This window comes from Mirounga leonina, unplaced genomic scaffold (assembly GCF_011800145.1).
Source record: "Mirounga leonina isolate KUSES-001 unplaced genomic scaffold, KU_Mleo_1.0 Mir_199, whole genome shotgun sequence".
Lineage (NCBI taxonomy): Eukaryota > Metazoa > Chordata > Mammalia > Carnivora > Phocidae > Mirounga > Mirounga leonina.
In genome coordinates, this window is record NW_023270498.1 from 39225 (window position 1) to 62724 (window position 23500).

The 23500-nt window shown below is 39.7% G+C and overlaps 1 protein-coding gene across 1 annotated transcript in view; it reads right to left on the bottom strand.

Moving 5' to 3' along the window:
* The window catches only part of LOC118024486 (up-regulator of cell proliferation), a 69494-nt gene that overhangs the window by 31193 nt on the left and 14801 nt on the right, over positions 1 to 23500 (bottom strand). The gene's annotated exons all lie outside the window — the stretch shown is intronic.

A 23500-nucleotide genomic window follows, 5' to 3' on the forward strand; every position in this document is an offset into this window, starting at 1 on the left:
GGGGGGGCAGGCAGTGCAGGGTTGGCACTGGGAACGGGGGCGGCCGCAGCCCCGAACCGCCCACCGGCCCACCTGCCCAGGTGCCCGCAGGCCAGGACTCCGGGAGAGGTGCCTACGGGGCCAAACCAGCCGAAAACCTGCCCCGGGGCCACGAAGCCGCTGGGGGACCGGGTGAAGTCGACGCCTCCCTACCACAAGAGTTTGATTTCCCTAAGAAAAGCCTTTTCTTCAGCCCAGGAGAGCAAGGCGCTGTCATTACTATTAAGCAAGTGGTAACTTTGCTATTACTTGCTGTGCTGTCTTGCACGAGTTGCTGGCCTCTCTGAGCCCAGTTACCCCTTGTCAAATGTGTATAAAATTACACTGTTCAGCCCTAGGGACTGTGGAGCACTTTGATCACCCCTTACATTGTGTTATTCAGCAATAATAAGGAGTTTGGGGTTCCTACAGGGGGTTTCACAGGCACCACCTGTGAGTGCTTGAGCCTCAGTTCCTGTTTCAGCACAATGAGTTTTCAAAAATAAATGAGCTCTTGTAAGTGAAAACGCTTAACAAAAAGCTTTGGAAAATGTAAACCACTGTTGATCACATTTCTGTGTTATATTAGACATTACTGATAATTATTCTGTTTTTACTGCTAATAAGAGTAAGAGCAGGGCACCTGGGTGGCTCAGTTGGTTAAGCGACTGCCTTCGGCTCAGGTCGTGATCCTGGAGTCCCAGGATCGAGCCCCACATCGGGCTCCCTGCTCAGCGGGGGTCTGCTTCTCCCTCTGGCCCTCTTCCCTCTCCTGCTCTCTGTCTCTCATTCTCTCTCTCTCAAGTAAATAAATAAAATCTTAAAAAAGAAAAAAAAAGAGTAAGAGCAAAGCCAAGACAGGAGCCAGAAGACCTGGGTTGAACTCTGGGCTCCACCCATCAGGAACTCTGGATCTCGGGGAGAGAGAACCTTGTCAGGGCTGTCCTCTCCTCACCGGAAAAATGGGGTAAATAGGTCCCTTCCTCTGTCTGGGTGTTGAACGAGTTAATATTTGTAAAGTGAGTGATACATTGGCTGGTGCATGGTCTCTTCCTTCCTGAGAATCCATCCAATGTTTTGAGCATCTTTGTTCCCTTGGGTAAAATGCAAGGTCAAGAAATTCCTACCTTAAGTTCAGAAGGTAATTAATGCTCTGTAAAGTTAGCTAAGTAAAGCCACAGGGGCTGTGAGACCCAGATTGGGAATAAATCCAAGAAGACCAGGGTTAGGAAGAGTTTGGGGAGGGGGTAACTGCTAAATGGCCTGGTTCAAGGCAGTAATGATTGCTACTGGAGTGAGGGAGGGCAGATAATTTTTTTAAAAATCAACTTAGTTGACTTTAAAATATATTTTAAAATAATAACTAAATATAAGTTCACTGAAATATTCTTCCTCAACATGAATTTTAGTGGGTATGTGCCATTTCACTGCCTAGTGGATGATCATGTTTTAACCAACCCCTACTGTTGGACATAAATATTGCTGCCAGTATTCATTATTATAAGAAATATGAACAACAAATATCCCCATCCATGATTATTTCATCCAGTACTCATCCATGATTCTTTCTTTTTTTTTAAAGATTTCATTTATTTATTTGACAGAGAGAGACACAGTGAGAGAGGGAACACAAGCAGGGGGAGTGGGAGAGGGAGAAGCAGGCTTCCCGCTGAGCAGGGAGCCCAATGCGGGGCTCGATCCCAGGACCCTGGGATCATGACCTGAGCCGAAGGCAGACACCCAACGACTGAGCCACCCAGGCGCCCCCCATGATTATTTCCTTAAGCCAAGTTTCTAGGAGTTGAATTTCTAGGTCAGATGATATCAGCATTTTAAGTCTTTTCAGATACATATATAACACACACACACACATATACATACACTTACATATGCTATACATACATATAGGCTCACACACACAGATTACTCTCCCAGCACACTTACAAACACCAACGATAGTGCCAGTTTCCCAAAACTTGTTCTATAAATTTAACAATTTCTTTTGTTGCCAATTTGGTAGGTTAAAAACCAGTATTTTGGCAAAATGGCAGACTAGGAAGTTCCAAGCTCTCATTTCCTCACAGAAAAGTAAACAAAACAACCTGAAACTGCCTGAACTAATTTTGTAGGGGCTCTAAACACCAAAGACTTACAGCAACCAAGCAAACACTCAAGCAAGAAAAACACATATTTAAAATTGCAGTAAGTTTTCTGGAGTTTTTACTTGCGTTGCCCCACCCCTTCTCCAGGGTAGCAGTGGTCTTGGCCTTGAGCAGGTAAGATCCTGCTTCCCAGTCCCCACATACTTACTGTCTTGGACAGGCCTTATTTGCATACAACCTTAGAAGAAATGGTAAAGGGAGTCCATCAGATTGAAACAACAGAATGCTAGACCAGAACTCACAGCAGGATGAAATTGTAAAGATCATAAAGATAAATATATGGGCAAATACAAAAACCAAAATTTTAATTTTGGTAGTAACTCCACTTTTTATTTTCAATAGGACTTAAAAGACAAATGCATACAAATAATTATGTTATAAATATATATTACTGGGGGGCACCTGGGTGGCTCAGTCAGTTGAGCATCTGCCTTTGGCTCAGGTCATGATCTAGGGGTCTTGGAATCGAGTCCCGGGTTGGGCTCCCTGCTCAGCGGGGAGTCTGCTTCTCCCTCTCCCCCTGCTGTGCACTCTCTCTCTGACAAATAAAATCTTTAAAAAAAATGTTACTGGGCACAGGGTATAAAAATGTGATTTGTGATATTAATAACTTGAAGGAGAAATGACTGTAAAGTGTAGAGTTTTTGTATGCAGCTGAGGTGTTCAAATCATTAAAATTAGACTTTTGTAACTTTAGGATATTATATGTAATCCCATGGTATCCACAAAGAAAATCTCTATAGAATATATAGAAGAATATATATTTGAAGGGAATCAAAACGTGTCATTACAAGAATTCAGCTGACCAGAAATAAGGCAGTAATAGAAGAGAGACAAAGCTCTAAGGCAATAATAATAATAATAATTTTTTAAAAAGGCAAAGTGGCAGTAGTAAATTCCTCCTTATCAGTAATTATTTCAAATGTGAATGGATGAAATTATCCAATCAAAAGGCAGAAACTGGCAGAATGGGTTTTAAAAAATAATCCAAATATATACTGTTTACAAGAGACTGACCTTGAGTCTAAAGACAGAAAAAGATTGGAAGTGAAAGGATGGTAAAAGATGTTCTGTGCAAACAGTAACCAAAAAAGCAGGGTAAGCTACTTAGATAAAATAGATTTTAGGTTAGAACTGTTATAAGAGATAAAGAAAGACATTATATATTTTTAAAAATAGTCAATTCACCAAGACATAGCAATTATAAACATATATGCACCAAATAAAAAGCCCCAAAATATATGAAGCAAATATTCACAGAATTGAAGGGAAAACTAGTTCTATAATACTTGGATACTTCAATAGTCATTTTCTACAGTAGATAGAAAAACCAGGAAGAAGATCAAGAAGGAAACAGAGAACCTGAACCATACTACAAATTGGTTGTGTCCAACAGACACATACAGGACACTGCACTTAATAGCAGCATAACACACATTCTTCTCAAGGGCACATGGACCATCCTCCAGAAGGGACCACATGTCAAGCCACAAAACAAGTCTTAATAAATTAAAAAAAGATTTCAATCATTAAAAATATCTTTTATTGGGCGCCTGGGTGGCTCAGTTGGTTAAGCCCCTGCCTTCGGCTCAGGTCATGATCCCAGGGTCCTGGGATCGAGTCCCTCATCGGACTCCCTGCTCAGCGGGAAGTCTGCTTCTCCCTCTGACCCTCCCCCTTCTCGTGCTCTCTCTATCTCATTCTCTCTCTCAAATAAATAAATAAAATCTTTAAAAAAATATGTATATCTTTTATTATCACAATAGAATGAAACTAGACATCAAAAATATAAAACAGGAAAATTGACAAATATGTGGAAATTAAGCAGCACACCATAAACAACTGATAAAGAATAAATCACAAGGAAAACTGGGAAATACCTCAACAACAATAAAAACATAGCAAAACATGTGATATAGCAAAAACAGTGCTAAGAGGGAATTGTACATATATAAATATCTGTTATAAAAGAAGAAAAATCTCAAATCAATAACCTAGCTCTATGCCTCAAGGGGAAAAAAAATGAAGAGCACACCAACCCAAAGCTAGCTACTAATAATTACTTATTAATAAGTAATAAAGACTAGAAAAGAGAAAAATAAAGAATAGAAAAATAGAGAAAAATCAATGAAATAAAAAGCTGACTCTTTGAAAAGATCAAAATTAACAAACTTTTAGCTAAACTCACAAAAAAGGACAGAAGACATAAATCACCAAAACCAGAAATCTAAGTAAGGACATTACTACTGGTTTTACAGAAAAGAAAAAAAAAAAAAGAATTAGAATACTACAAATGATTGTATACCAACAAATTGCATCACCTAAATGAAAAAAAACTGATTTCCTGGAAACACAATAGACTGAATAATGAAGAAATAGAAAATCTGAACAGATCTATAACTAGATATTGAAGTAGTAATCAAAAAACCTCCCAACAAGGAAAAGCATGGCTTCAATGGTGAATTCTACAAAACATTTAAATAGTAACAATCCTCTAACTCTTTGAAAAAATTAAAGAGCATGAGATCAACATTACTACCTGATACTAAAGCCAAGGACCCGACAAGAAAGCTACAGACCAATTTCCCTTATGAATATTGATACAAAAATCCTTGACAAAATACTAGCAAACATAATCTAGAAAAAAAACTATATACAATGACCAAGTGGGATTTATTCCTGGAATGCAAGGATGGTGCCACATAGGAAAATTGATCAGTGTAATATATTACATTAATACAAGGAAGAAAGAAAAAGTACATGATTATCTCAATGTATGCAGAAAAAGCATTTGACAAAATTCAACAACTTTCTTGACAAAAACACTCAAACCAGGAGTGGATGGAAACCTCTTCAACACAATGAAGGCCACATATAAAACCCCAGAGTTAACACCATACTCAATGGTGAAAGCCTACAAGTTTTCCCTAAAATTAGAAACAAGAAAAGGATGCTCACTTTTGCCACTTCTATTCAACACAGTACCGGAAGTCCTAGTCAAATCAATTAGGCAAGGAAAAGAAACAAAAGGCATCCAAACTGGAAGAGAAAAAGTAAAATTTTGTCTGTAGATGACATGATCATATATGTACAAAGTCCCAAAAATTCCACACCAAAAAAAAAAAAGAAAAAATCAACAATAAAAACCCTGTAATACCTAATAGGTGAATTCAGCAAAGTTGCAAGTAAAAAATCAACATGCAAAAATCAGCTGTGATGATGGCAGCAGGCCATGCACCTGCAGACACCTGCAGCAGGCCTGCCCAAAGACCTCAGCAGCCATAGACCCATCAGCCAGCATACCCAGAATCTCTGACCACACTCTTTGGAGAGGTCTTTCCCTACTGAAACCAGCCAGTAAGAATTAGAAGAGGTAACTGCTTCTTCAAATGTACAGATACCAACACTAGGCTAGAAAAATCATGAATAATGACATCACAAAGAAACCTAATAAAGCTTAAGAAACAGAAACCCATGAACTACTTGACAAAGAACTCAAAATAATTTTCTTAAATAAGTTAAATGAGAGAAAAAAATAATTATCCCTGATGAACATAGATGATAAATCCTCAAAAAAATTCTAGCAAGCTGGATTAAACAGCACATTAAAAGTACCCCATGACTAGGTAGAATTTATCCCTGGGGTGCAAGGATGGCTCAAATTATGCAAATCAATCACTGTGATACACCACATTAGCAGAATGAAGGATAAAAATCACATTATCATTGAAACAGATTCAGAAAAGCAGTTTACAAAACTCGAACACCCTTTCATGATAAAAACTCTCAACAAAATAGGTACACTAGGAATTTACCTTAATACAATAGAGGCTGTTTACAAGAAGCCCATAGTTAACATTATACTCAATGATGAAAAGCTAAAAGTTTACTCTCTAAAGTATGAAACAAGGCAAGAATGCCCACTCTTCTCCTATTCAACATTGTACTATAAGTCCTAGACAGGATAATTAAATAATAAATAAATAAATAAATAAATAAATAAATAAATAAATAAATAAATAACATCCAAATCAGAAAGAAAGAAGTAAAATCATGTTTACAGAAGACATGATTTTCTATGTAGAAAGACTAAAGACTACACACACACCTGTTAAAATAAATGGATTCAGTAAAGTTGCAGGATACAAAAATCCATATACAAAAATCAGTTGCATTTCTATACACAAACAATATATCCAAAGAGGAAATTAAGAAAACAGTCTCATTTACAATATCATCAAAAACAATAAAAGGGGCGCCTGGGTGGCTCAGTCATTAAGTATCTGCCTTCGGCTCAGGTCATGATCCCAGGGTCCTGGGATCAAGCCCACATCGGGCTCCCTGCTCAGCGGGAAGCCTGCTTCTCCCTCTCCCACTCCCCCTGCTTGTGTTCCTGCTCTCACTATCTCTCTCTGTCAAATAAATAAATAAAATCTTAAAAAAAAAAAAAAAAAACAATAAAATACTTAGGAAAAAACTAAGGAGTTAAGAGACCTGTACATAGAAATCTATAAAACAGTGATGAAAGAGATTAAAGAAGACACAAATAAATGGAAGGACATTTCATGTTCATTGACTGAAAGAATTAATATTGTTAAAATTAATCATTCAAAGTGATCTACATTTTCAATACAATCCCCCCCAAATACTAATGGCATTCTTTATGGAAGTAGAAAAAAATAATCCTAGAATTCATTTGGAACCACCACAGACCTTGAATGGCCAAAGCAATTTTGAGCAAGAACAGAGCTGGAAGCATCACACTTCCTAATTTCAAAATATATTAGACAGCTCCAGTAATCAGAACTGCATGATACTGGCATAAAAACAAATATACAGGGCACCTGGGTGGCTCAGTCGGTTAAGCGTCTGCCTTCGGTTCAGGTCATGATCTCAGGGACCTGGGATTGAGCAGCCAGTCTGCTTCTCCCTCTCCTCTGCCCCCACTCATGCTCTCTCTCCTCTCTCTCTCTCAAATAAATAAACCTTTAAAAGCAAAAAACAAGGGGCACCTGGGTGGCTCAGTCAGTGAAGCGTCTGCCTTCAGCTCAGGTCATGATCTCAGGGTCCTGGGATAGAGTCCCGCATCGAGCTCCCTGATCAGCGGGAGCCTGCTTCTCCCTCTCCCCCCTGCTTGGGCTCTCTCTCACGATCTCTGTCACTATCTGTCTCTCTCTCGCAAATAAATAAATCAAATCTTTAAAAAAATAAAAACAAAAAACAAATATACCGTAGTCCCCCCCTTAGCCACGGTTTCAGTTACTTATGGTCAACTGCAGTCTGAAACCAGATGATCCTCCTTCTGACAATCAGAAGGTCAATAGTAGCCTAACGCTACATGTAATGCCTACACCATTCACCTCACTTCCTCTCACTTCACCTCATCACATGGGCATTTTATCACCTCACATCATCACGAGAGGAAGGGTGAGTGCAGTACAAGACGATATTTTGAGGGCACCTGGGTGGCTCAGTTGGTTAAGCGACTGCCTTCAGCTCAGGTCATGTTCCTGGAGTCCCAGGATAGAGTTCCGCATCGGGCTCCCTGCTCAGCAGGGGGTCTGCTTCTCCCTCTGACCCTCCCCCTCTCATGCTCTCTCTATCTCATTCTCTCTCTCAAATAAATAAAATCTTTAAAAAAAAAAAAGATATTTTGAGCAAAAGAAAGACCACAGTCACATCATTTTTATTATAGTATATTGTCATAATTTTTCTATTTTATTATTGGTTACTGATGTTAGTCTTTTATTGTGCCTAATTTAAAAATTAAACTTTATCATAGGAATGCACATAGAGGAAACAAGAGAGTATGTATAGGGTTCAGTACTATTCCCATTTCAGGCATCCACTGGGGGTCTTTGAACATATCCCCCACTGACAAGTGGGGACTACCAATGGAACAGAATGGAGAGCCCAGGAGTAAGTCCATGCCTCTACAGTCAACCGATCTTAGAGAAGCATGCCAAGAACACTAAATGGGGAAAGGACAGTCTCTTCAAGCAATGTTGACGGGAAAACTCGATATCCACATGCAGAAGCATGAAATTAGATACTTATCTCACATCACACACAAACATCAACTCAAAATGGATAAAAGACATAATCCTAAAATCTGAGACTATAAAACTCTTAGAAGAAAACAGGGGAAAAGCTAAATGTTGCACTCTGCAATGAATTCTTGGGTAAGACACCAAAAGCACAGGCAACAAAAGCAAAAAATAGACAAGTGGGTTATATCAAACTGAAAAACTACTGTCTAGCAAAGGAAACAATCAACTAAATGAAAAGACAACCTATGGAATGGAAGACATTATTGGCAAACCATAAATCTGATAAGAGGTTAATACTTAAAATATAGAAGGAACTCCTTCAACTCAATAATAATTTCTTTTAAGAAAAACTGATTTAAAAATGGGCAAAGGACCTCAAGAGACATTTCTCAAAAGAAGACATAAAAATGGCCAACAGGTTGGGCGCCTGGGTGGCTCAGTTAGTTGAGCGACTGCCTTCGGCTCAGGTCGTGATCCTGGAGTCCCGGGATCTAGTCCCGCATCGGGCTCCCTGCTCGGCAGGGAGTCTGCTTCTCCCTCTGACCCTCCCCCCTCTCATGTGCTCTCTCTCATTCTCTCTCTCAAATAAATAAATAAAATCTTAAAAAAAAAAAAAGGCCAACGGGTATATGAAAAGGTGCTCAACATAACTAACCATCAGGGAAATGTGAATGAAAACCACAATCAGATATCACCTCACACCTGCGAGGATGGCCATTATCAAAAAGACAAGATACGTGTTGGTGAGGATGTTGAGAAACAGAATGCCTTGTACACTGATGGTGGGAATGCAAACTGGTGCAGCCACTGTGGAAAACAGTATGGCAGGTCCTCAAAAAGCTAATCATAGAAATACCATGTGATCCAAAATCACACATCCGAGTATATACCCAAAAGTATTGCAGTCGGGATCTCAAAGAGATATCTGTACTCTGCTGTTCGTTGCAGCATTATTCACGATAATCAAGATAGGGAAACAACCTAATTGTCCATCAAGGAATGAATGGATAGAGAAAAATGTGGTGTAGAAATACAATAGAATATTGGTTAGCCTTTAAAAAGCAGAAAATCCTGACATTTGCAACAACATGGATGTACCTAGAGACCCTTATGCTAAGTGACATTAACCAGACAAAGGACAAATTCTGCATGATCCCACTTTTAGGAGGAATCTAAAATAGTAAAATTCAGAACCACAGCATGGAATAATGGTTACCAGGGGCTGGGAGGAGGGAAAAACAGAGAGGTGTTGGTTAGTCAAAGGGTACAAAGCTCTAGTTATGCAAAATGAGTAAGTTCTGGAGATCTAATGTACAATATAGGGCCTATAGTTAACAACACTGTATGGTATACTTAAAAATATGCTAAGAAGGTAGATCTTATGTTAAGTGGTCTTAAACACAAAAGAAAAAATACATATAACATGCAAATAAACAAAAATAATAATACATAAAGGGAGTGAGAAGAACCTTTTGGAGGTGATAGATGGGTTTATGGCCTTCATTGTGGTGCTGTCTTCACAGAGATATTCTGATCTTCAAGCTCATCAAACTGTATACATTAGATATGTGGAGCTTTTTGAATTTCAGCCATACTCAATAAAGAAAATAAGAAAAGTCACTTGCATTTCCATTCACTAACAATAAGCAATATTAAAAAGAAATTAAGGAACCAATTCTACTTACATTAGCATCAAAAAGAAAAATATTTAGAAATAATGGGCATCTGGGTGGCTCAGTCAGTAAAGCAGCCAGCTCTTGATTCCAGCTCAGGTCGTGATCTCAGGGTGGTGAGACTGAGCCCCACAATCGGGCTCCACACTCAATGGGGAGTCTGCTTGAGATCCTCTCCATCTCCTTCTGCCCCTCCCCCTGCTCATGTGATCTCTCTCTAAAATGAGTGAATTTTTTTTTAATTTATATAAACTTACAGAAGATGTGACACTGAAAACTACAAAATAATGTTGAAAGAAATTAATGAAGATATAAATAAGTGGAAAGATATTCCATATTCACAGATTGGAAATCGTAATATTGTTAAGATGTCAATGCAACCCAAAGCAATTTACAGTTTCAGTGGAATCACGATCAAAATCTCAAGACATTTTTTTACAGAATAGAAGTCATCCTAAAATTCATATGGAATCTCAAGAACACTGAATAACCAAAATACTCTTAAAAATAAAGAACAAAGTTGGATGACTCATACCTCCCAATTCCAAAACTAACTATAAAACTATAGTAATCAGGGCACCTGAGTGGCTCAGTCATTAAGCGTCTGCCTACGGCTCGGGTCATGATCCCAGGGTCCTGGGATTGAGTCCTGCATCAGGCTCTCTGCTCAGCGGGGAGCCTGCTTCTCCCTCTCCCACCCTCCCTGCTTGTATTCCCTCTCTCCCTGTCTCTCTCTCTCTCTCTGTCAAATAAATAAATAAAATCTTAAAAAAAAAACTATAGTAATCAAAATAGTGTAGTACATAAAGACAGACATATAGACCAATGGAATAGAATATTGAGCCCAGAAATAAATTCTCACATACATGGTCCAACATATTTTTGACTCAATTGCTAAGACCAGTCTATGTGGAAAGGACAGTCTTTTCAAAAAATGGTGCTGAGAAAACTGCATATCCACGTTCAGAAGACTGAAGTTGGACTCATACCTTACATCGTATACAAAAATTACTTGGGGGATGCCTTGGTGGCTCAGTTGGTTAAGTGTCTGACTTTGGCTCAGGTCATGATCCCAGGGTCCTGGAATTGAGCCCCGCAACAGGTTCTCTGTTCAGTGGGGAGCCTGCTTCTCCCTCTCCCTCTGCCTGCCACTCTGCCTACTTGTGCTCTATCTCTGTCAAATAAATAAGGTCTTCAAAAAAAAATTACTCGGGGTGCCTGGATGGCACAGTCAGTTAAGTGTCTGACTCTCGGTTTCAGCTCAAGTCATAATCTCAGGGTGGCGGGATCAAGCCCCGCCTCAGGCTTTGTACTCAGCATGGAGTATGCTTGAGACTCTCTTGTCCTCTCCCTCTGCCCCTCTCCCCTGCATGTGCGCTTTCTCTAAAATAAATAAATAAATCTTTTAAAAAAATTACTCAAAATTGGTCAAAGACCTAAGCATTAAAACAATAAAACTCTTGGGGAAAAAAAAAAAAACACAGGGGAAAAGCTTCATGACATTGTATTTGGCAATGATTCTTTTGGATATGATACCAAAAGCACAGGCAACAAAAGAAAAAACTTGATCAATTGGACTGCATCAAAATTTAAAATGTCTTTTCTATCAAAGGACGTTATCAAAAGAATGAAAAGACAACCCACAGAATGGGAGAAGATATTTACAATTCATATACCTGATAAAGGAATTAATATCCAAAATACATAAGGAACCCCTACAACTCAACCACAGAAATATCCAAACAACCCAATTCAAAAATGGGCAAAGGGCTTGAATAGACATTTCTCCAAGGAAGATATACTTATGCCAATGAAAATGTGCTCAACATCATTAGTCATTAAAGAAATGCAAATAAAAAACCACAGTGAGATACCACTTCCCACATACTAAAATGGCAATCACCAAACAGAAAATATCAAGTGTTGATGATGATGTGGAGAAATTGGGATCCTAGTACATTGTTGGTGGGAATGTAAGATGGTTCAACCACTGGGGAAAACAGTTTCACAGTTGCTAAAGATGCTAAACATAGAAATACCATGTGATCCAGCAATTCTGCTTCTGGGTATATATCCCAAAGAAGTGAAAGCAGGAACTCAAACAGATACTTGTACACCAAGGTTCACAGTAGTAGGTATTCACAATGGTGAAAAGGTGGAAACAATCCGAATGCCCATCAACAACTGAATGGATAAACAAAATATGGTATAGGGACGCCTGGGTTGCTCAGATAGTTAAGCATCTGCCTTCGGCTCAGGTCATGATCCCAGGGTCCTGGGATCGAGCCCCACATCAGGCTCTGTGCTCAGAGGGGAGCCTGCTTCTCCCTCTCCCTCTGCCTGCCTATCTGCCTACTTGTGATCTCTCTCTCTCTGTCAAATAAATACATAAAATCTTAAAAAAAAAAAACAACAAAATATGGTATAAACATAAAATGGAACATTATTCATAAGAAGTGGAATTCTGACACACTACAACAAGATAAGCCTAGAAAACATGCTATGTGAAATAAGCCAGACACAAAAGAATATTCTGGGACTCCACTTATATGAGGAACCTAGAGGAGACAAACTAAGAAACAGATACAGAAAGTGAATTAGGGGTTACCAAGGGCTGGAGATGGGGCAATGGGGAGTTACTGCTTAGTAGTTAGAGTCTCTGGAACGATAAAGTTTTAGAAATAGTGATGTCATGGTTGGACAACATGGGAATGTAATGAATGCCACAGATTTGTACACTTAAAATGATTACCATGGTAAGTTTTATGTGTATATATTTTGCCAAGACAAAAAAAAAAAATTTGAAGAGAATCTATTTAGAAATCTCAGAAATTTTAAAAATATATTGTTGAAATAAAAGATCTGAAAGAGTGGATTTTAATTATCAGAAAATGCAGGCTATACACCTAGTTGGACCTTAATCCTAAAAACAATTAAAAACTCTGGATAATTATTTTAAAATTAAAATTATCTAATCAATTAGTAAGGAAACTGGGGATCCTCTGGTCAGGTCATAGAAGCAAAGAGGTGAGCCTAGAGAGCGATGACCGCTTCCCTCTCTTGGGGGCCTTCTTCAGACTAGACAACGTGCATTTGGGATTTCACAGCTGCAGGTGTTTGAGGAACAGAAAACAACCCTCAGGACCCATCCAAGGCAGGGGCTGTAAAAGAGCAGCCTCCATCCCTCGGGCTGGGACTCCAGAGGGTCATACCCATGGTTTTGACAGTGAAATAGAAATAACTGGCCTCCGCCCCAGAGAAGAGCTGAGTGTCTCCAATTTGGTTCACGAGAGGATTACCTCTGAGAATATGGAAACCACGAGTGGCCCTTACATGGCTGTGCAACCTGAATTAACACCACCTGGGTAATCTGAAAACCGAGAAGCAACTTTAGAGTGATCCTGGGTTGGGAGTGCTTCCAGAGCCTGGCAGACACAAACACAAATTTCCTCTGGAAGAATCCACATTTATCCTGGGTATCAGAGAATTTATGAAATAAAATACCAAGAAAAATGAAATGCCAAAGAAAAATTCCAAATAAATTTTGAGAGTCAAAAATAACACAAACAAGGCACCATGAATGAGAAAAAAAAAATTGGAACAGACCTTAAAGAATTTCAGATAAATGGAATTATTAGACACAGACTTTACAGTAACTATGTTTAATACTTTAAAACAGATAAAAAAAATAACCTTGAAATATATACAAAAGAGGATGAGATTTGAAAAACAATCAAAATTTAAATAGAATAGAATTGAAATTATAAGTGTAATGGATGGGTTTAATAGCAAATTAGACACACTGAAACTAGTGAAATGGAAAATAGAACTGAAAAGATTCAGTAATGGGGGGGTGCCTGGGTGGCTCAGTTGGTTAAGCGACTGCCTTCGGCTCAGGTCATGATCCTGGAGTCCCGGGATCGAGTCCCGCATCAGGCTCCCTGCTCGGCAGGGAGTCTGCTTCTCCCTCTGACCCTCTTCCCTCTCATGCTCTCTGTCTCTCATTCTATCTCTCTCAAATAAATAAATAAAATAAAAAAAAAAAAGATTCAGTAATGGAGCAAAAAGTCAAAGAGAAGGAAAATATGAAGAAGGGTTAAAAAACACAGCAGATAAAGTCAGAAGGTCTAACATATATATAATTATGGACCCAGATGGGAAAAGAGGGAAAACGGAGAAGCAATATCTGAAAAGATAGTTACTAAGAATTTTCTAAAACTGGTGAAAGATACCACCTTACAGCTTCAAAGGGCTAAACAAATTAGCCCTAAACAAATTAGTTATGTAACACCTGGTTACATTAAAAGTGAAATGCATAAAACTAAGAGGATGTACTTTAGGCAAGAGGAAATTGGCAGATGGAAGATCTGGGCTGCATGAAGTAATAAAGAGCATAGAAAATAGAAATTTAAACAAAAATTGGCTTTAGAAACAATAATAGTGTATTGTGGGTTAAATTTTTTAAAAATTTATAGCAAGAGTTGTAGGAAAAGTAATGGTCTCCCAAAGATGCCCACATCCTAAGCCCCATCGCCTATGAATATGTCATGTCACATGGCAAAACAGCACAAATTCATCATCTTCCAGTTCTGTAGGTTAGAAGGTGTTGGCAAGGCTGTGTTTCTTGCCAAAGGCCCCTGGGGAAAATTCTGTTCCCTTACCTTTCCCAGTTTCTAGAGGTGGCCTGTTGATCTCATCTCATGGCCCCCTCCTCATTCTTCAAATCCAGCAACGTTGCATCTCCTGATCTTTTCCTCTGCCTCCTGTCTACGTTCATGGACCCTGGTAATGACATTGCCCCTTCCCCTAATCCAGATAACTGTTTCATATTAAAGTCAGCTGATTACCAACCTTAATTCCATCTGCAACCTTAATTTTTCTTTGCCATCATCCAGTACTTGAGAAACATACACACAAAAACCCATAAGCATAAAGAATAAATGAAAAAAAAAAAAAAGAACTTGACCTAACATATACATATATATAGAATATTACACTCAATATCTATAGAATATACATTCTTTCAAGTGCTCATGTAACACCCATCCCCCACCCCTTCCCCTCTGGGAACCATCAGGTTGTTCTCTATATAAAAGTCTATTTCCTTCAGAAAGAACTCAAATACATGGAGGCTAAAGAGTACCTTCTAAAGAATGAATGGGTCAACGAGGAAATTAAAGAAGAATTTTAAAAAATTCATGGAAACATATGAAAATGAAAACACAACTGTTCAAAATCTTTGGGATGCAGCAAAAGCAGTCATAAGAGGAAAGTATATAGCAATAGAAGCCTTTCTCAAGAAATAAGAAAGGTCTCAAATACACAACCTAACCCTACACCTAAAGGAGCTGGAGAAAGAACAGCAAATAAAGCCTAAACCCAGCAGAAGAAGAGAAATAATAAAGATCAGAGCAGAAATCAATGAAATAGAAACCAAAAGAACAGTAGAACAGATCAACAAAACTAGGAGCTGGTTCTTTGAAAGAATTAACAAGACTGATAAATCCCTGGCCAGACTTACCAAAAAGAAAAGAGAAATGACCCAAATCAACAAAATCATGAATGAAAGAGGAGAGATCACAACCAACACCAAAGAAATACAAACAATTATAAGAACATATTATGAGCAACTCTATGCCAGGAAATTAGATAATCTGGAAGAAATGGATGCATTCCTAGAGATGGATCAACTACCAAAACTGACCCAGGAAGAAATAGAAAACCTGAACAGACCTATAACCACTAAGGAAATTGAAGCAGTCATCAAAAATCTCCCAACAAACAAAAGCCCAGGGCCAGATGGCTTCCCAGGGGAATTCTACCAAACATTTCAAGAAGAATTAATACCTATTCTTCTGAAACCATTCCAAAAAATAGAAATAGATGGAAAACTTCCAAACTCGTTTTATGAGGCCACCATTACCTTGATCCTAAAACCAGACAAAGACCCCATCAAAAAGAATTACAGACCAATATCCTTGATGAACATGGATGCAAAAATTCTCGCCAAAATACTAGACAGTAGGATCCAACAGTACATAAAAAGGATTATTCACCACGACCAAGTGGGATTTATCCCTGGGCTGCAAGGTTGGTTCAACATCCACAAATCAATCAATGTGATACAATACATTAATAAAAGAAAGAACAAGAACCATATGATCCTCTCAATCGATGCAGAAAAAGCATTTGACAAAGTACAGCATCCTTTCTTGATCAAAACTCTTCAGATTATAGGGATAGAGGATACATACCTCAATATCATAAAAGCCATCTATGAAAAACCCACAACAAATATCATTCTCAATGGGGAAAAACTGAGAGCTTTCCCCCTAAGGTCAGGAACACAGCAGGGATGTCCACTATCACCACTGCTATTCAACATAGTACTAGAAGTCCTAGCCTCAGCAATCAGGCAACAAAAAGAAATAAAAGGCATCCAAATTGGCAAAGAAGAAGTCAAACTCTCACTCTTTGCAGATGGTATGATACTTTATGTGGAAAACCCAAAAGACTCCACCCCAAAACTGCTAGAACTCATACAGGAGGAATTCAGTAAAGTGGCAGGATATAAAATCAATGCACAGAAGTCAGTGGCATTCCTATACACCAACAACAAGACAGAAGAAAGAGAAATTAAGGAGTCGATCCCATTTACAATTGCACCCAAAACCATAAGATACCTAGGAATAAATCTAACCAAAGAGGCAAAGAATCTGTACTCAGAAAACTATAAAATACTCATGAAAGAAATTTGAGGAAGACACAAAGAAATGGAAAAACGCTCCATGCTCATGGATTGGAAGAACAAATATTGTGAAGATGTCAATGTTACCTAGAGCAATCTACACACTCAATGCAATCCCTATCAAAATACCATAAACTTTTTTCAAAGAAATGGAACAAATAATCCTAAAATTTGTATGGAACCAGAAAAGACCCCGAATAGCCAGAGGAATGTTGAAAAAGAAAAGCAAAGCTGGCAGCATCACAATTCCGGACTTCAAGCTCTATTACAAAGCTGTCATCATCCAGACAGTATGGTACTGGCACAAAAACAGACACATACATCAATGGAACAGAATAGAGAGCCCAGAAATGGGCCCTCAACTCTATGGTCAACTAATCTTTGACAAAGCAGGAAAGAATGTCCAATGGAAAAAAAACAGTCTCTTCAACAAATGGTGTTGGGAAAATTGGACAGCCACATGCAGAAGAATGAAACTGGACCATTTCCTTACACCACACACAAAAATAGACTCAAAATGGTTGAAAGACCTAAATGTGAGACAGGAGTCCATCAAAATCCTAAAGGAGAACACAGGCCGCAACCTCTTCAACCTCAGCCACAGCAACTTCTTCCTAGAAACATCGCCAAAGGCAAGGGAAGCAAGGGCAAAAATGAACTATTGGGACTTCATCAAGATAAAAAGCTGAGAGGGGGGAAAGATGGCGGAGGAGTAGGGGACCCTATTTCAACGGGTCCCCGGAATTGAGCTGGATATCTACCAGACCACTCTGAGCACCCACGAAACCAGCCTGAGATGTAAGAAGAGCTGGATCTCTACAAACAGAATATTGCAGGCGGTTGGTTGTTTGCTTGTTTGGTTTTTTTTAAAGATTTTATTTATTTGTCAGAGAGATAAAGAGCACAATCAGGGGGAGTGGCAGACAGACAGAGAGGGAGAAGCAGGCTCCCCGCTGAGCAGCGAGCCTGATGCAGGACTCGATCCCAGGACCCTGGGATCATGACCCGAGCCAAAGGCAGTCGCTTAACCAACTGAGCCACCCAGGCGCTCCGTAGGTGGTTGGTTTTGAGGTACGAAGCAGGGAGCCGTGATTCCGCGGGCAGATATCTGAGGATAAATGGCAGCGGAGCGTGCCTGGCCGTGGGGATCCTACACCGCCGGTGAGTGACAGCCTCGCGTGCTGGGGACGGGGCACAGATTCGCAGACCAGTAGCGGTGGGGGAAGGACTTTAGGGCAGCCCCCGGGGTGGAAACCTGGAGTGGCGGGGTCACCTGCACAAATTGGGAGCGGCTGGCGGTTTTAGAAGCACAAAGGGCAGAGACGTGCCCTGGAGGCAGGACTGGGGGCGCTGTGGAGGGGCGCACAACCCAGGCCACTGCAGTTTATAGCAGCACAGACAGAAACGGAGACGGTGTGGCCTGGAGAGCTCACTGAAGAGCAGATTGCGATCTCTCTGCTCTGAGGCAGAGGGTCGGAAGTGGTCTCTTCTGCTCTGACTCATAGAAAAGACGCGGAAAGCTGCCAGGGAAAGCTGCCAGAGAACAAAAGCCCCAAAAACTGATTCCCGCTGAGCCCATCCCCCCCACAGGGGGGAAGGGCAACTCCGCCCAAACAGGGTTGCCTGAGTAACAGCGTGGCAAGCCCCTCCCGCAGAAGACAGGCTGGGAAAACAAGAGGCCAGCAACCCTAAGGTCCCAAGAAAACAGGTGCATCTTGCTTGGGTTCTGGTCAATAATTTGGACTCTGTACATTCCCTCAAACACCCATCAACAGAATGACTAGGAGGAGGAGCCCCCAAAATAGAAAAGTCTCAGAGATTATGACTTATGCTGCAGATTTACAAATGGATGCAGATATAACCAAAATGTCAGAGATGGAATTCAGGCTAGCAATTGTGAAGACAATGGCTAGAATGGAGAAATCAATTAATGGCAACATAGAGTCTCTAAGGGCAGAAATGAAAGGTGAATTGGCAGAACTTAAAAATGCTATCAATGAGATCCAATTCAATCTAGATAATCTAACAGCTAGGGTAACTGAGGCAGAAGAACGAATAAGCGACCTGGAAGACAATATAATAGATAAAAAGGGAAAAGAGGAAGCCAGGGAAAAACAACTCAGAATCCATGAAAATAGAATCAGAGAAATAAGTGACACCATGAAGCGTTCCAATGTCAGAATATTGGAATCCTGGAGGGAGTGGAGAGAGACAGAGGACTAGAAGATGTATTTGAGCAAATCGTAGCTGAGAACTTCCCTAATCTGTGGAATGAAACAAACATTCGTGTCCTAGAGACAGAGAGGACCCCTCCCAAGATCAAGGAAAACAGGCCAACGCCCCGGCATCTAACAGTAAAACTTGCAAATCTTAGAACCAAGGAAACCATCTTAAGGGCAGTTAGGGGGAAGAGATTCCTTACGTACAGAGGAAGGAACATCAGAATAATGTCAGACCTGGGGCGCCTGGGTGGCTCAGTCATTAAGTGTCTGCCTTCGGCTCAGGTCATGATCCCAGGGTCCTGGGATCGAGCCCTGCATCGGGCTCCCTACTCCACGGGAAGCCTGCTTCTCCCTCTCCCACTCCCCTGCTTGTGTTCCCTCTCTCGCTGTGTCTCTCTCTGTCAAATAAATAAATAAAATCTTAAAAAAAAAAAAAAAAAAGAAGAAGAAGAAGAAGGTCAGACCTATCCACAGAGACCTGGCAAGCCAGAAAGGCCTGGCAAGACATATTCAGAGTACTAAATGAGAAGAACATGCAGCCAAGAATATTTTATCTGGCAAGGCTTTCATTTAGAATGGATGGAGAGATGCAGAGCTTCCACGACCAGCAGAAACTGAAAGAGTCTGTGACCACTAAGCCGGACCTGCAAGAAATATTAAGGGGGGGTTCTATAAAAGGAGAAAGACCCCAAGAGTGATATACAACAGAAATTTACAGGGACAATCTATAAAAACAAGGTCTTCACAGGCAACATGATGGCAATTAATTCATATTTTTCAATAATCACTCTCAACATGAATGGCTGAAATGCTCCCATAAAATGGCACAGGGTTGCAGATTGGATAAAAAGACAGGACCCAACCATATGCCGCCTACAAGAGACTCATTTTGAACCTAAAGATACATCCAGACTGAAAGTGAAGGGATGGAGATCCATCTTCCATGCCAGCAGACCTCAAAAGAAAGCTGGGGTAGCAATTCTTATATCAGACAAATTAGATTTTAAACAAAAGTCTGTAATTAGAGACACAGAAGGACACTATGTCATTCTTAAAGGGTCTATCCAACAAGATCTAACAATTGTAAATATCTAGGCCCCCAACATGGGAGCAGCCATCTACATAAGCCAACTGTTAACCAAAATAAAGAGTCATATTGATAACAATACGTTAATTGTAGGAGACCTCAATATTCCACTCTCAGCAATGGACAGATCATCTAAGCAGGAAATCAACAAGGAAACAAGAGCTTTGAATGATACATTGGACCAGATGGACCTCATAGATATTTACAGAACATTTCACCTTAAAACAACAGAATACTCATTCTTCTCGAGCACACATGGAACTTTCTCCAGAATAGACCACATACTGGGTCACAAATCAGGTCTCAACCGATACCAAAAGATTGAGATTATTCCCTGCATATTCTTAGACCACAATGCTTTAAAACTGGAACTCCATCACAAGAAAAAATTTGGCAGAAATTCAAACACTGGGAAGCTAAAGACCACTCTGCTCAAGAATGTTTGGGTCAACCAGGAAATCAAAGAAGAAATTAAACAATTCATGGAAATCAATGAGAACGAAAACACATCAGTCCAAAACCTATGGGATACTGCAAAGGCGGTCCTAAGGGGGAAATACATAGCCATCCGAGCCTCACTCAAAAAAATAGAAAAATCCCGAATTCACCAACTAACTCTACACCTTAAAGAACTAGAGAAAAAGCAACAAACGACGCCTAAGCCACGCATTAGAAGAGAAATAATTAAAATTAGAGCAGAAATCAATGAATTAGAAACCAGAAACACAGTAGTCAGATCAACGAAACTAGAAGTTGGTTCTTTGAAAGAATAAGATCGATAAACCACTGGCCAGACTTATCCAAAAGAAAAGAGAAAGGACCCAAATTAATAAAATTATGAATGAAAGGGGAGAGATCACGACTAACACCAAGGAAATAGAAACAATTATTAGAAATTATTATCAACAACTATATGCCAATAAACTGAGCAGTCTGGATGAAATGGAGGCCTTCCTGGAAACCTATATGCCAAGACTGAAACAGGAAGAAATTGACAACCTGAATGGGCCAATAACCAGTAACGAGATTGAAGCAGTGATCAAAAACCTCCCAAAAAACAAGAGTCCAGGGCCTGATGGATTCCCTGGGGAATTCTACCAAACATTCAAGGAAGAAATAATACTTATTCTACTGAAGCTGTTTCAAAAAATAGAAACAGAAGGAAAACTTCCAAACTCATTCTATGAGGCCAGCATTACCTTAATCCCCAAACCAGGCAAAGACCCCATCAAAAAGGAGAATTTCAGGCCAATATCCCTGATGAACATGGATTCCAAAATCCCCAACAAAATCCTAGCTAATAGGATCCAACAATACATTAAAAGGATCATCCACCACGACCAAGTGGAATTTATCCTCGGGACGCAAAGGTGGTTCAACATTCGCAGATCCATCAGTGTGACAGAACACATTAATAAGAAGAGGGAGAAGAACCATATGGTCCTCTCAATTGATGCAGAAAAAGCATTTGACAAAAGACAACATCCTTTCCTGATTAAAACTCTTCAGACTACAGGGATAGAGGGAACATTCCTCAAGTTCATAAAATCCATCTATGAAAAACCCACAGCGAATATCATCCTCAATGGGGAAAAGCTGAGAGCCTTTCCCTTAAGATCAGGAACACATCAAGGATGCCCACTCTCGCCACTATTGTTCAACATAGTATTAGAAGTCCTAGCCACAACAGTCAGACAACAAAAAGAAATAAAAGGTATTCAAATTGGCAAAGATGAAGTCAAACTCTTTTTGCAGATGACATGATACTTCATGTGGAAAACCCAAAAGACTCCACCCCCAAATTACTAGAACTCATCCAGCAATTCAGTAAAGTGGCAGGATACAAAATCAATGCACAGAAATCAGTTGCTTTCTTATACACTAACAACGCAATGGTAGAAAGAGAAATTAGAGAAACGATTCCATTTACAATAGCACCAAAAACCATAAGATACCTCAGAATAAACCTAACCAAACAGGTAAAGGATCTATACTCTAGGAACTACAAAACACTCATGAAAGAAATTGAAGAAGACACAAAAAGATGGAAAAATATTCCATGCTCATGGATTGGAAGAATAAACATTGTTAAAATGTCTCTGCTACCCAGAGCAATCTATACCTTCAATGCCATCCCAATCAAAATTCCAATGACATTTTTCAAAGTGCTGGAACAAACAATCCTAAAATTTGTATGGAATCGGAAAAGACCCCGAATCGCCAAGGAAATGTCGAAAAAGAAAAACAAACCTGCGGCCATCACGTTCCCGATTTCAAGCTATATTACAAAGCTGTGATCACCAAGACAGCATGGTACTGGCACAAAAACAGACATATAGACCAATGGAACAGAATAGAGAACCCAGATATGGACCCTCAACTCTATGGTCAAATAATCTTTGACAAAGCAGGAAAAAATACGCAATGGGAAAAAGACAGTCTCTTCAATAAATGGTGCTGGGAAAATTGGACAGCCACATGCAGAAGAATGAAACTCGACCATTCTCTAACACCATTCACGAAGATAAACTCAAAGTGGATGAAAGACCTCAATGTGAGACAGGAGTCCATCAAAATCCTAGAGGAGAACATAGGCAGTAACCTCTTTGACATCACCCACAGCAACTTCTTTCAAGATACATCTCCAAAAGCTAGTGAAACAAAAGCAAAAATGAACTTTTGGGACTTCACCAAGATAAAAAGCTTCTGCACAGCAAAGGAAACAGTCAACAAAACAAAGAGGCAACCCACAGAATGGGAGAAGATATTTGCAAATGACACTACAGATAAAGGGCTGGTATCCAAGATCTATAAAGAACTTCTCAAACTCAACACCCAAAAAACAAATAATCAAGTCAAAAAGTGGGCAGAAGATATGAAAAGACACTTCTCTGAAGAAGACATACAAATGGCTAACAGACACATGAAAAAATGTTCATCATCATTAGCCATCAGGGAAATCCAAATCAAAACCACATTGAGATACCACCTTACACCAGTCAGAATGGCTAAAATTAACAAGTCAGAATGGCAAAAATGGACAGGGAAAGAAACAACAAATGTTGGAGAGGTTGTGGAGAAAGGGGAAACCTCTTACACTGTTGGTGGGAATGCAAGTTGGTACAGCCACTTTGGAAAACAGTGTGGAGGTGCCTCAAAAATTTAAAAATAGAGCTACCCTATGACCCAGCAATTGCACTCCTGGGTATTTACCCCAAAGATACAGATGTAGTGAAAAGAAGGGCCATATGCACTCCAATATTCATAGCAGCAATGTCCACAATAGCCAAACTGTGGAAAGAGCCGAGATGCCCTTCAACAGATGAATGGATAAAGAAGATGTGGTCCATATATACAATGGAATATTACTCAGCCATCAGAAAGGATAAATACCCAACTTTTACATCAACGTGGATGGGACTGGAGGAGATTATGCTAAGTGAAATAAGTCAAGCAGAGAAAGTCAATTATCATATGGTTTCACTTATTTGTGGTATATAAGGAATAGCATGGAGGACACTAGGAGAAGGGAAAATGGGG